Source organism: Nerophis ophidion, unplaced genomic scaffold (assembly GCF_033978795.1).
Source record: "Nerophis ophidion isolate RoL-2023_Sa unplaced genomic scaffold, RoL_Noph_v1.0 HiC_scaffold_57, whole genome shotgun sequence".
Lineage (NCBI taxonomy): Eukaryota > Metazoa > Chordata > Actinopteri > Syngnathiformes > Syngnathidae > Nerophis > Nerophis ophidion.
The window spans coordinates 167,501-177,500 of NW_026906979.1; positions in this window are offsets into that span (position 1 = coordinate 167,501).

The following is a 10,000-nucleotide window of genomic DNA, read 5'->3' on the forward strand; positions in this document are numbered from 1 at the left end:
TTGATGGAAGTCAGCAACAAAAAGCTGGATTTTTTCTAAGTGTCAAGGAGGGTGTCGCTTCCAGAAGGCCCACCCGCCTTGGATCACCACCCGGTTAAGAAAAAAGAAAAAAGTCCCTCTACTTAATGGAAGTCAGCAACAAAAAGCTGGATTTTTTCTAAGTGTGAAGGAGGGTGTCGCTTCCAGAAGGCCCACCTGCCTTGGATCGACACCCGGTTAAGAAACATGGAAAAAGTCCCTCTATTGAATGGAAGTCAGCACAAAAAAGCTGAAAATATGACAGAGTGTGAAGGAGAGGGTCGCTTCCAGAAGGCCCACCTGCCTTGGATCGACACCCGGTTAAGAAACATGGAAAAAGTCCCTCTATTTGATGGAAGTCAGCAACAAAAAGCTGGATTTTTTCTAAGTGTCAAGGAGGGTGTCGCTTCCAGAAGGCCCACCTGCCTTGGATCGACACCCGGTTAAGAAACATGGAAAAAGTCCCTCTATTTGATGGAAGTCAGCAACAAAAAGCTGGATTTTTTCTAAGTGTCAAGGAGGGTGTCGCTTCCAGAAGGCCCACCTGCCTTGGATCGACACCCGGTTAAGAAACATGGAAAAAGTCCCTCTATTTGATGGAAGTCAGCAACAAAAAGCTGGATTTTTTCTAAGTGTCAAGGAGGGTGTCGCTTCCAGAAGGCCCACCTGCCTTGGATCGACACCCGGTTAAGAAACATGGAAAAAGTCCCTCTATTTGATGGAAGTCAGCAACAAAAAGCTGGATTTTTTCTAAGTGTCAAGGAGGGTGTCGCTTCCAGAAGGCCCACCTGCCTTGGATCGACACCCGGTTAAGAAACATGGAAAAAGTCCCTCTATTTGATGGAAGTCAGCAACAAAAAGCTGGATTTTTTCTAAGTGTAAAAGTTGGGATTTTTTCTAAGTGTCAACTTTTGGTGTACCAACCCTTCCAAAATAAAGTCGGGATTTTTTCTAAGTGTCAACTTTTGGTGTACCAACCCTTCCAAAATAAAGTCGGGATTTTTTCTAAGTGTCAACTTTTGGTGTACCAACACTTCCAAAATAAAGTGGGGATTTTTTCTAAGTGTCAACTTATATAGTCGGGATTTTTTCTAAGTGTCAACTTATATAGTCGGGATTTTTTCCAAGTGTCAATTTATAAAGTGGGGATTCTTTTCCAAGTGTCAACCTGTAAAGTGGGGATTTTTTTTCCAAGTGTCCACTTTTGGTTCACCATGCCTTCCAGAGTCAAAGAAGCCCCCGAGTGAGACCCAAAAAACCGGACCGAGTGATGTCATTTGGGGTCCTATTTTCAGTCATTTTGTGGGATTTCGGTGACGCCGAGGAGGGAAGCAGGTGTCAAGGGACAGGGGGGTGCCTGTCCCTTTAAGAAGGCCGGCTTGCCGTGGATCTACACCCGGGTAGGGAATTCAAAACAGGTCCCTCTATTTGCTGGAAGTCAGCACGAAAAAGCTGGAAATATGACAGGGGGAAAAAAAAAAGAAGAAGCTGCAATGATGGCAGAGTGTCCATGTGCCTGTCCCTTTAAGAAGGCCGGCTTGCCGTGGATCTCCACCCGGGTGGGGAATTCCAAATAGGTCCCTCTATTTGCTGGAAGTGCCCCCCCAAAAAGCTGTCCATTTCCCCAAGTTTTTAAGGAGGGAAAAGCCACTTTAAGCCTAAAAAGGAAAGCGGGGATTTGGAGCCCTCCGGTGGACTTCCGCCGCCGCTGCACCCTTAGAAGAAAAAGCTGCACTTATGGCAGAGTGTCCATGTGCCTGTGCCTTTAGGAAGGCCGGCTTGCCGTGGTTCTGCACCAGGGTAGGGAATTCAAAATAGGTCCCTCTATCTGCTGGAAGTCAGCACAAAAAAAAGCTGGAAATATGACAGAGTGTCAACTTTTAGTGTAATAGACCTGCGAAAGTCAAAGTCGGGATTTTTTCTAAGTGTCCACTTTTGGTGTACCAACCTTTCCAAAATAAAGTGGGGATTTTTTCTAAGTGTCCACTTTTGGTGTACCAACCTTTCCAAAATAAAGTGGGGATTTTTTCTAAGTGTCAACTTATAAAGTCGGGATTTTTTCTAAGTGTCAACTTATAAAGTGGGGATTTTTTCTAAGTGTCAACTTATAAAGTCGGGATTTTTTCCAAGTGTCAACTTATAAAGTGGGGATTTTTTCCAAGTGTCAACTTATATAGTCGGGATTTTTTTTCAAAGTGTCAACTTGTAAAGTGGGGATTTTTTCCAAGTGTCTACTTTTGGTTCACCATGCCTTCCAGAGTCAAAGAAGCCCCCGAGTGAGACCCAAAGAACCGGACCGAGTGATGTCATTTGGGGTCCTATTTTCAGTCATTTTGTGGGATTTCGGTGACGCCGAGGAGGGAAGCAGGTGTCAAGGGACAGGGGGGTGCCTGTCCCTTTAAGAAGGCCGGCTTGCCGTGGATCTACACCCGGGTAGGGAATTCAAAACAGGTCCCTCTATTTGCTGGAAGTCAGCACGAAAAAAAGCTGGAAATATGACAGAGTGCCCCAAAAAAAAAAAGAAGCTGCAATGATGGCAGAGTGTCCATGTTGCTGTCCCTTTAGGAAGGCCGGCTCGCCGTGGATCTCCACCCGGGTGGGGAATTCCAAATAGGTCCCTCCATTTGCTGGAAGTGCCCCCCCAAAAAGCTGTCCATTTCCCCAAGTTTTTAAGGGAAACAAAAACCAGGGTTGGGGTTGGATGCATCACACTGTAAGTCTCGGCTGCAGCCAGAAGCAAGTATTAAAAAGATAGACATCAACCATCATTTAAAAAGGGGAAAACAAATCCATTCATCAATAAATCATATCCAAATTTAAAAAAAGAGGCAGCTCAAAAGAGAGGGTGTGTGTCCAGCAGAAAATAGGCATGATAAACAAAGAGGGCTGGGGTTTGGAGGAGGGCAAAATGTCCCGCAGCCGGCCGCCCGAGTTCCGGGATGCCCAGCACGTCCATAACGCACCCCGCAAAGTCAAACTGGAAGTGGAGGGGAAAAAAGCTGGGAAAGAAGTTAAATGTCCTCAAAGTGTTCCAAAATCAGTCCCACAAGTCCCGCAGCTGGCCACCCGAGTCCAGGGAAGCCCGGCACCTCCGTAACAAGGCCCGCAAAGTCACACTGCAAGTGGGGGAGAAAAGCTGGCAGAGTAGCCAAAAGTCCTCAAAGTGTTCAAAAATCAGTCCCCCACCAGCCCCGCAGCTGGCCACCCGAGTCCAGGGACGCCCGGCACAGCCGTAACGCACCCCGCAAAGTCAAACTGCAAGTGGGGGAGAAAAGCTGGGGGAAAATCCAAAAGTCCTCAACGTTTTCAAAATCCGCACCCGGGACTGAGTCCAGCAAGTCCCCCCGGTCCCAAAAATGCCATTTTTTTCAAAAAATACCCAAAAAATGCGGGGGCCGGATTTCGGAACCGGCGTACCGCTTTCGGCCCGCGTGCCCTAGATTGGAGACCGATGTCAAAAATGGACGCCGGTCGGGTATTTTTTTCCTTGGGGTCTATAGAGAGTAAATCCGGAGGAAAATTGGCCTTACGAGCAAAGGGAGGGATTTTAGGGGGCATAACGTCCAGCCGCCTGCCTCCCGGGTCCCGGGGAAGAGAAAGTCCAGAAAACTCATAAAATCATGCCCAGCATGGAGATCCACAAGTCCCGCCGCAGGCCCGAGGCTTCCCGGGTCCCGGGAATGACCAAAAGACACCCAGGAGTGGACCATCGAAAGTGGGAGGGAAATGGAGGGAAAGTCGGGAAAAAGGTCCAAAATGGGTTGAAAATCATATGATCCCACCCAGGGTAGAGTTCCACAAGTCCCGCAGCGAGCTGCACGAGCCGCAGGAACACCGGGAATGACCAAAAGGCACCCAGAAGTGAACCAGCGAAAGTGGGGGAAAAATGGAGGAAAAGGAGGAAAAAGTACCAAATTGTTTAAAAATCCTACCCAGGATGGAGTTCCACAAGTCCCGCAGCGAGCTGCACGAGCCGCAGGAACACCGGGAATGACCAAAAGGCACCCAGAAGTGAACCAGCGAAAGTGGGGGAAAAATGGAGGAAAAGGAGGAAAAAGTACCAAATTGTTTAAAAATCCTACCCAGGATGGAGTTCCACAAGTCCCGCAGCGAGCTGCACGAGCCGCAGGAACACCGGGAATGACCAAAAGGCACCCAGAAGTGAACCAGCGAAAGTGGGGGAAAAATGGAGGAAAAGGAGGAAAAAGTACCAAATTGTTTAAAAATCCTACCCAGGATGGAGTTCCACGAGTCCCGCAGCGAGCTGCACGAGCCGCAGGAACACCGGGAATGACCAAAAGGCACCCAGAAGTGAACCAGCGAAAGTGGGGGAAAAATGGAGGAAAAGGAGGAAAAAGTACCAAATTGTTTAAAAATCCTACCCAGGATGGAGTTCCACGAGTCCCGCAGCGAGCTGCACGAGCCGCAGGAACACCGGGAATGACCAAAAGGCACCCAGAAGTGAACCATCAAAAGTGGGGGACAATTTGAGAAAAAGTTGGAAAAAAGGTCCGAAATTGATTAAAAATCCTACCCAGGATGGAGTTCCAGAAGCCCCGCAGCGAGCTGCACGAGCCGCAGGAACACCGGGAATGACCAAAAGGCACCCAGAAGTGAACCATCAAAAGTGGGGGACAATTTGAGAAAAAGTTGGAAAAAGGTCCGAAATTGATTAAAAATCCTACCCAGGATGGAGTTCCAGAAGCCCCGCAGCGAGCTGCGCGAGCCGCAGGAACACCGGGAATGACCAAAAGGCACCCAGAAGTGAACCATCAAAAGTGGGGGACAATTTGAGAAAAAGTTGGAAAAAGGTCCGAAATTGTTTAAAAATCCTACCCAGGATGGAGTTCCAGAAGCCCCGCAGCGAGCTGCGCGAGCCGCGGGAACACCGGGAATGACCAAAAGGCACCCAGAAGTGAACCAGCGAAAGTGGGGGAAAAATGGAGGAAAAGGAGGAGAAAGTACCAAATTGTTTAAAAATCCTACCCAGGATGGAGTTCCACAAGTCCCGCAGCGAGCTGCACGAGCCGCAGGAACACCGGGAATGACCAAAAGGCACCCAGAAGTGAACCAGCGAAAGTGGGGGAAAAATGGAGGAAAAGGAGGAAAAAGTGCCAAATTGTTTAAAAATCCTACCCAGGATGGAGTTCCAGAAGCCCCGCAGCGAGCTGCGCGAGCTCCGGGACCCCCGGGAATGACCAAAAGATACCCAGGAGTGAACCAGCGAAAGTGGGGGACAATTTGAGAAAAAGTTGGAAAAAGGTCCGAAATTGTTTAAAAATCCTACCCAGGATGGAGTTCCACAAGTCCCGCAAAGAGCTGCACGAGCCGCAGGAACACCGGGAATGACCAAAAGATACCCAGGAGTGAACCAGCGAAAGTGGGGGACAATTTGAGAAAAAGTTGGAAAAAGGTCCGAAATTGTTTAAAAATCCTACCCAGGATGGAGTTCCAGAAGCCCCGCAGCGAGCTGCCCGAGCCGCGGGAACACCGGGAATGACCAAAAGATACCCAGGAGTGAACCAGCCAAAGTGGGGGACAATTTGAGAAAAAGTTGGAAAAAGGTCCGAAATTGTTTAAAAATCCTACCCAGGATGGAGTTCCAGAAGCCCCGCAGCGAGCTGCCCGAGCCGCGGGAACACCGGGAATGACCAAAAGATACCCAGGAGTGAACCAGCGAAAGTGGGGGACAATTTGAGAAAAAGTTGGAAAAAGGTCCGAAATTGTTTAAAAATCCTACCCAGGATGGAGTTCCAGAAGCCCCGCAGCGAGCTGCACGAGCCGCAGGAACATCGGGAATGACCAAAAGGCACCCAGAAGTGAACCAGCGAAAGTGGGGGAAAAATGGAGGAAAAGGAGGAAAAAGTACCAAATTGTTTAAAAATCCTACCCAGGATGGAGTTCCACAAGTCCCGCAGCGAGCTGCACGAGCCGCGGGAACACCGGGAATCAACAAAAGGCACCCAGAAGTGAACCATCGAAAGTGGGGGACAATTTGAGAAAAAGTTGGAAAAAGGTCCGAAATTGTTTAAAAATCCTACCCAGGATGGAGTTCCAGAAGCCCCGCAGCGAGCTGCACGAGCCGCGGGAACACCGGGAATGACCAAAAGGCACCCAGAAGTGAACCAGCGAAAGTGGGGGACAATTTGAGAAAAAGTTGGAAAAAGGTCCGAAATTGATTAAAAATCCTACCCAGGATGGAGTTCCAGAAGTCCCGCAGCGAGCTGCCCGAGCCGCGGGAACACCGGGAATGACCGAAAGGCACCCAGAAGTGAACCATCAAAAGTGGGGGACAATTTGAGAAAATGTTGGAAAAAGGTCCGAAATTGTTTAAAAATCCTACCCAGGATGGAGTTCCAGAAGCCCCGCAGCGAGCTGCACGAGCCGCGGGAACACCGGGAATGACCAAAAGTTACCCAGAAGTGAACCAGCGAAAGTGGGGGAAAAATGGAGGAAAAGTCGGAAAAAGTACCAAATTGTTTAAAAATCCTACCCAGGATGGAGTTCCAGAAGTCACGCAGCGAGCTGCACGAGCCGCAGGAACACCGGGAATGACCAAAAGGCACCAAGAAGTGAACCATCAAAAGTGGGGGACAATTTGAGAAAAAGTTGGAAAAAGGTCCGAAATTGATTAAAAATCCTACCCAGGATGGAGTTCCAGAAGCCCCGCAGCGAGCTGCACGAGCCGCAGGAACACCGGGAATGACCAAAAGGCACCCAGAAGTGAACCATCAAAAGTGGGGGACAATTTGAGAAAAAGTTGGAAAAAGGTCCGAAATTGTTTAAAAATCCTACCCAGGATGGAGTTCCAGAAGCCCCGCAGCGAGCTGCCCGAGCAGCAGGAACACCGATAATGACCAAAAGGCACCCAGAAGTGAACCATCAAAAGTGGGGGACAATTTGAGAAAAAGTTGGAAAAAGGTCCGAAATTGATTAAAAATCCTACCCAGGATGGAGTTCCAGAAGCCCCGCAGCGAGCTGCCCGAGCCGCGGGAACACCGGGAATGACCAAAAGGCACCCAGAAGTGAACCAGCCAAAGTGGGGGACAATTTGAGAAAAAGTTGGAAAAAGGTCCGAAATTGATTAAAAATCCTACCCAGGATGGAGTTCCACAAGTCCCGCAAAGAGCTGCACGAGCCGCAGGAACACCGGGAATGACCAAAAGGCACCCAGAAGTGAACCAGCGAAAGTGGGGGAAAAATGGAGGAAAAGGAGGAAAAAGTACCAAATTGTTTAAAAATCCTACCCAGGATGGAGTTCCACAAGTCCCGCAAAGAGCTGCACGAGCCGCAGGAACACCGGGAATGACCAAAAGGCACCCAGAAGTGAACCAGCGAAAGTGGGGGGAAAATGGAGGAAAAGGAGGAAAAAGTACCAAATTGTTTAAAAATCCTACCCAGGATGGAGTTCCAGAAGTCCCGCAGCGAGCTGCGCGAGCTCCGGGACCCCCGGGAATGACCAAAAGATACCCAGGAGTGAACCAGCCAAAGTGGGGGACAATTTGAGAAAAAGTTGGAAAAAGGTCCGAAATTGTTTAAAAATCCTACCCAGGATGGAGTTCCAGAAGCCCCGCAGCGAGCTGCGCGAGCCGCGGGAACACCGGGAATGACCAAAAGGCACCCAGAAGTGAACCAGCGAAAGTGGGGGAAAAATGGAGGAAAAGGAGGAAAAAGTACCAAATTGTTTAAAAATCCTACCCAGGATGGAGTTCCACAAGTCCCGCAGCGAGCTGCACGAGCCGCAGGAACACCGGGAATGACCAAAAGGCACCCAGAAGTGAACCAGCGAAAGTGGGGGAAAAATGGAGGAAAAGGAGGAAAAAGTGCCAAATTGTTTGAAAATCCTACCCAGGATGGAGTTCCAGAAGTCCCGCAGCGAGCTGCACGAGCCGCAGGAACACCGATAATGAACAAAAGGCACCCAGAAGTGAACCAGCGAAAGTGAGGGAAAAATGGAGGAAAAGGAGGAAAAAGTACCAAATTGTTTAAAAATCCTACCCAGGATGGAGTTCCACAAGTCCCGCAGCGAGCTGCACGAGCCGCAGGAACACCGATAATGAACAAAAGGCACCCAGAAGTGAACCATCAAAAGTGGGGGACAATTTGAGAAAAAGTTGGAAAAAGGTCCGAAATTGATTAAAAATCCTACCCAGGATGGAGTTCCAGAAGCCCCGCAGCGAGCTGCACGAGCCGCAGGAACACCGGGAATGACCAAAAGGCACCCAGAAGTGAACCATCAAAAGTGGGGGACAATTTGAGAAAAAGTTGGAAAAAGGTCCGAAATTGATTAAAAATCCTACCCAGGATGGAGTTCCAGAAGCCCCGCAGCGAGCTGCACGAGCCGCAGGAACACCGGGAATGACCAAAAGGCACCCAGAAGTGAACCATCAAAAGTGGGGGACAATTTGAGAAAAAGTTGGAAAAAGGTCCGAAATTGATTAAAAATCCTACCCAGGATGGAGTTCCAGAAGCCCCGCAGCGAGCTGCGCGAGCCGCAGGAACACCGGGAATGACCAAAAGGCACCCAGAAGTGAACCATCAAAAGTGGGGGACAATTTGAGAAAAAGTTGGAAAAAGGTCCGAAATTGATTAAAAATCCTACCCAGGATGGAGTTCCAGAAGCCCCGCAGCGAGCTGCGCGAGCCGCAGGAACACCGGGAATGACCAAAAGGCACCCAGAAGTGAACCATCAAAAGTGGGGGACAATTTGAGAAAAAGTTGGAAAAAGGTCCGAAATTGTTTAAAAATCCTACCCAGGATGGAGTTCCAGAAGTCCCGCAGCGAGCTGCGCGAGCTCCGGGACCCCCGGGAATGACCAAAAGATACCCAGGAGTGAACCAGCGAAAGTGGGGGACAATTTGAGAAAAAGTTGGAAAAAGGTCCGAAATTGTTTAAAAATCCTACCCAGGATGGAGTTCCAGAAGTCCCGCAGCGAGCTGCGCGAGCTCCGGGACCCCCGGGAATGACCAAAAGATACCCAGGAGTGAACCAGCGAAAGTGGGGGACAATTTGAGAAAAAGTTGGAAAAAGGTCCGAAATTGTTTAAAAATCCTACCCAGGATGGAGTTCCAGAAGTCCCGCAGCGAGCTGCGCGAGCTCCGGGGCCCCCGGGAATGACCAAAAGATACCCAGGAGTGAACCAGCCCAAGTGGGGGACAAATGGAAGAAAAGCCGGGCCAAGTCCAAAAAAGTTGGATTTTTTGCCAAAGTGTCAACATGCGTGATTTTGTCAGAGTGTCCACTTTTGGGATTTTTTCAAAGTCCAACAACGAGAGAGGCCTGGCCTCCAGCCTGTCTAGCCTCTTCCATGAGACACTTAGAAAAAATCCCGTGCAAAAAAAGTGGATTTTTTCTAAGTCCAACAACGAGAGAGGCCTAACTTCCAGCCTCCTTAGCCTCTTTCTTCCGTGGAGCAAAAGTTGGATTTTTTGCCTAAGTGTCAACATGCGTGATTTTGTCAGAGTGTCCACTTTTGGGATTTTTTCTAAGTCCAACAACGAGAGAGGCCTGGCCTCCAGCCTGTTTAGCCTCTTCCATGTGACACTTAGAAAAAATCCCAGCCAAAAAAAGTGGATTTTTTCTAAGTCCAACAACGAGAGAGGCCTAACTTCCAGCCTCCTTAGCCTCTTTCGTTCACATACTTAGAAAAAAATCCCAGCGCCAAGCCCAATGCATTTCAATGGGATTTATTTTTCGAGCCGGATTTTTTCTAAGTCCAACAACGAGAGAGGCTTGAGTTCTAGCCTACTTTAAGCCTCTTTCGATTTTCCCTGTTTTTACCAGGTCTACCAAAACACCCCCATCACGTTAGTAGGTGCGCCAGGCTTAGACAGGCCGAATTGGCAGGAAATGTGTCCGAGTCAAAGTGAGCTATTTTGGGACTCAAAAGTTGGATTTTCCCCCTCTTTTCGATGGTTCTTTTTTCGAATGGTTCTTCCAGGCTCTGAGGACAGGGGCTCACGCGGACATGCGTGGCCGCCTA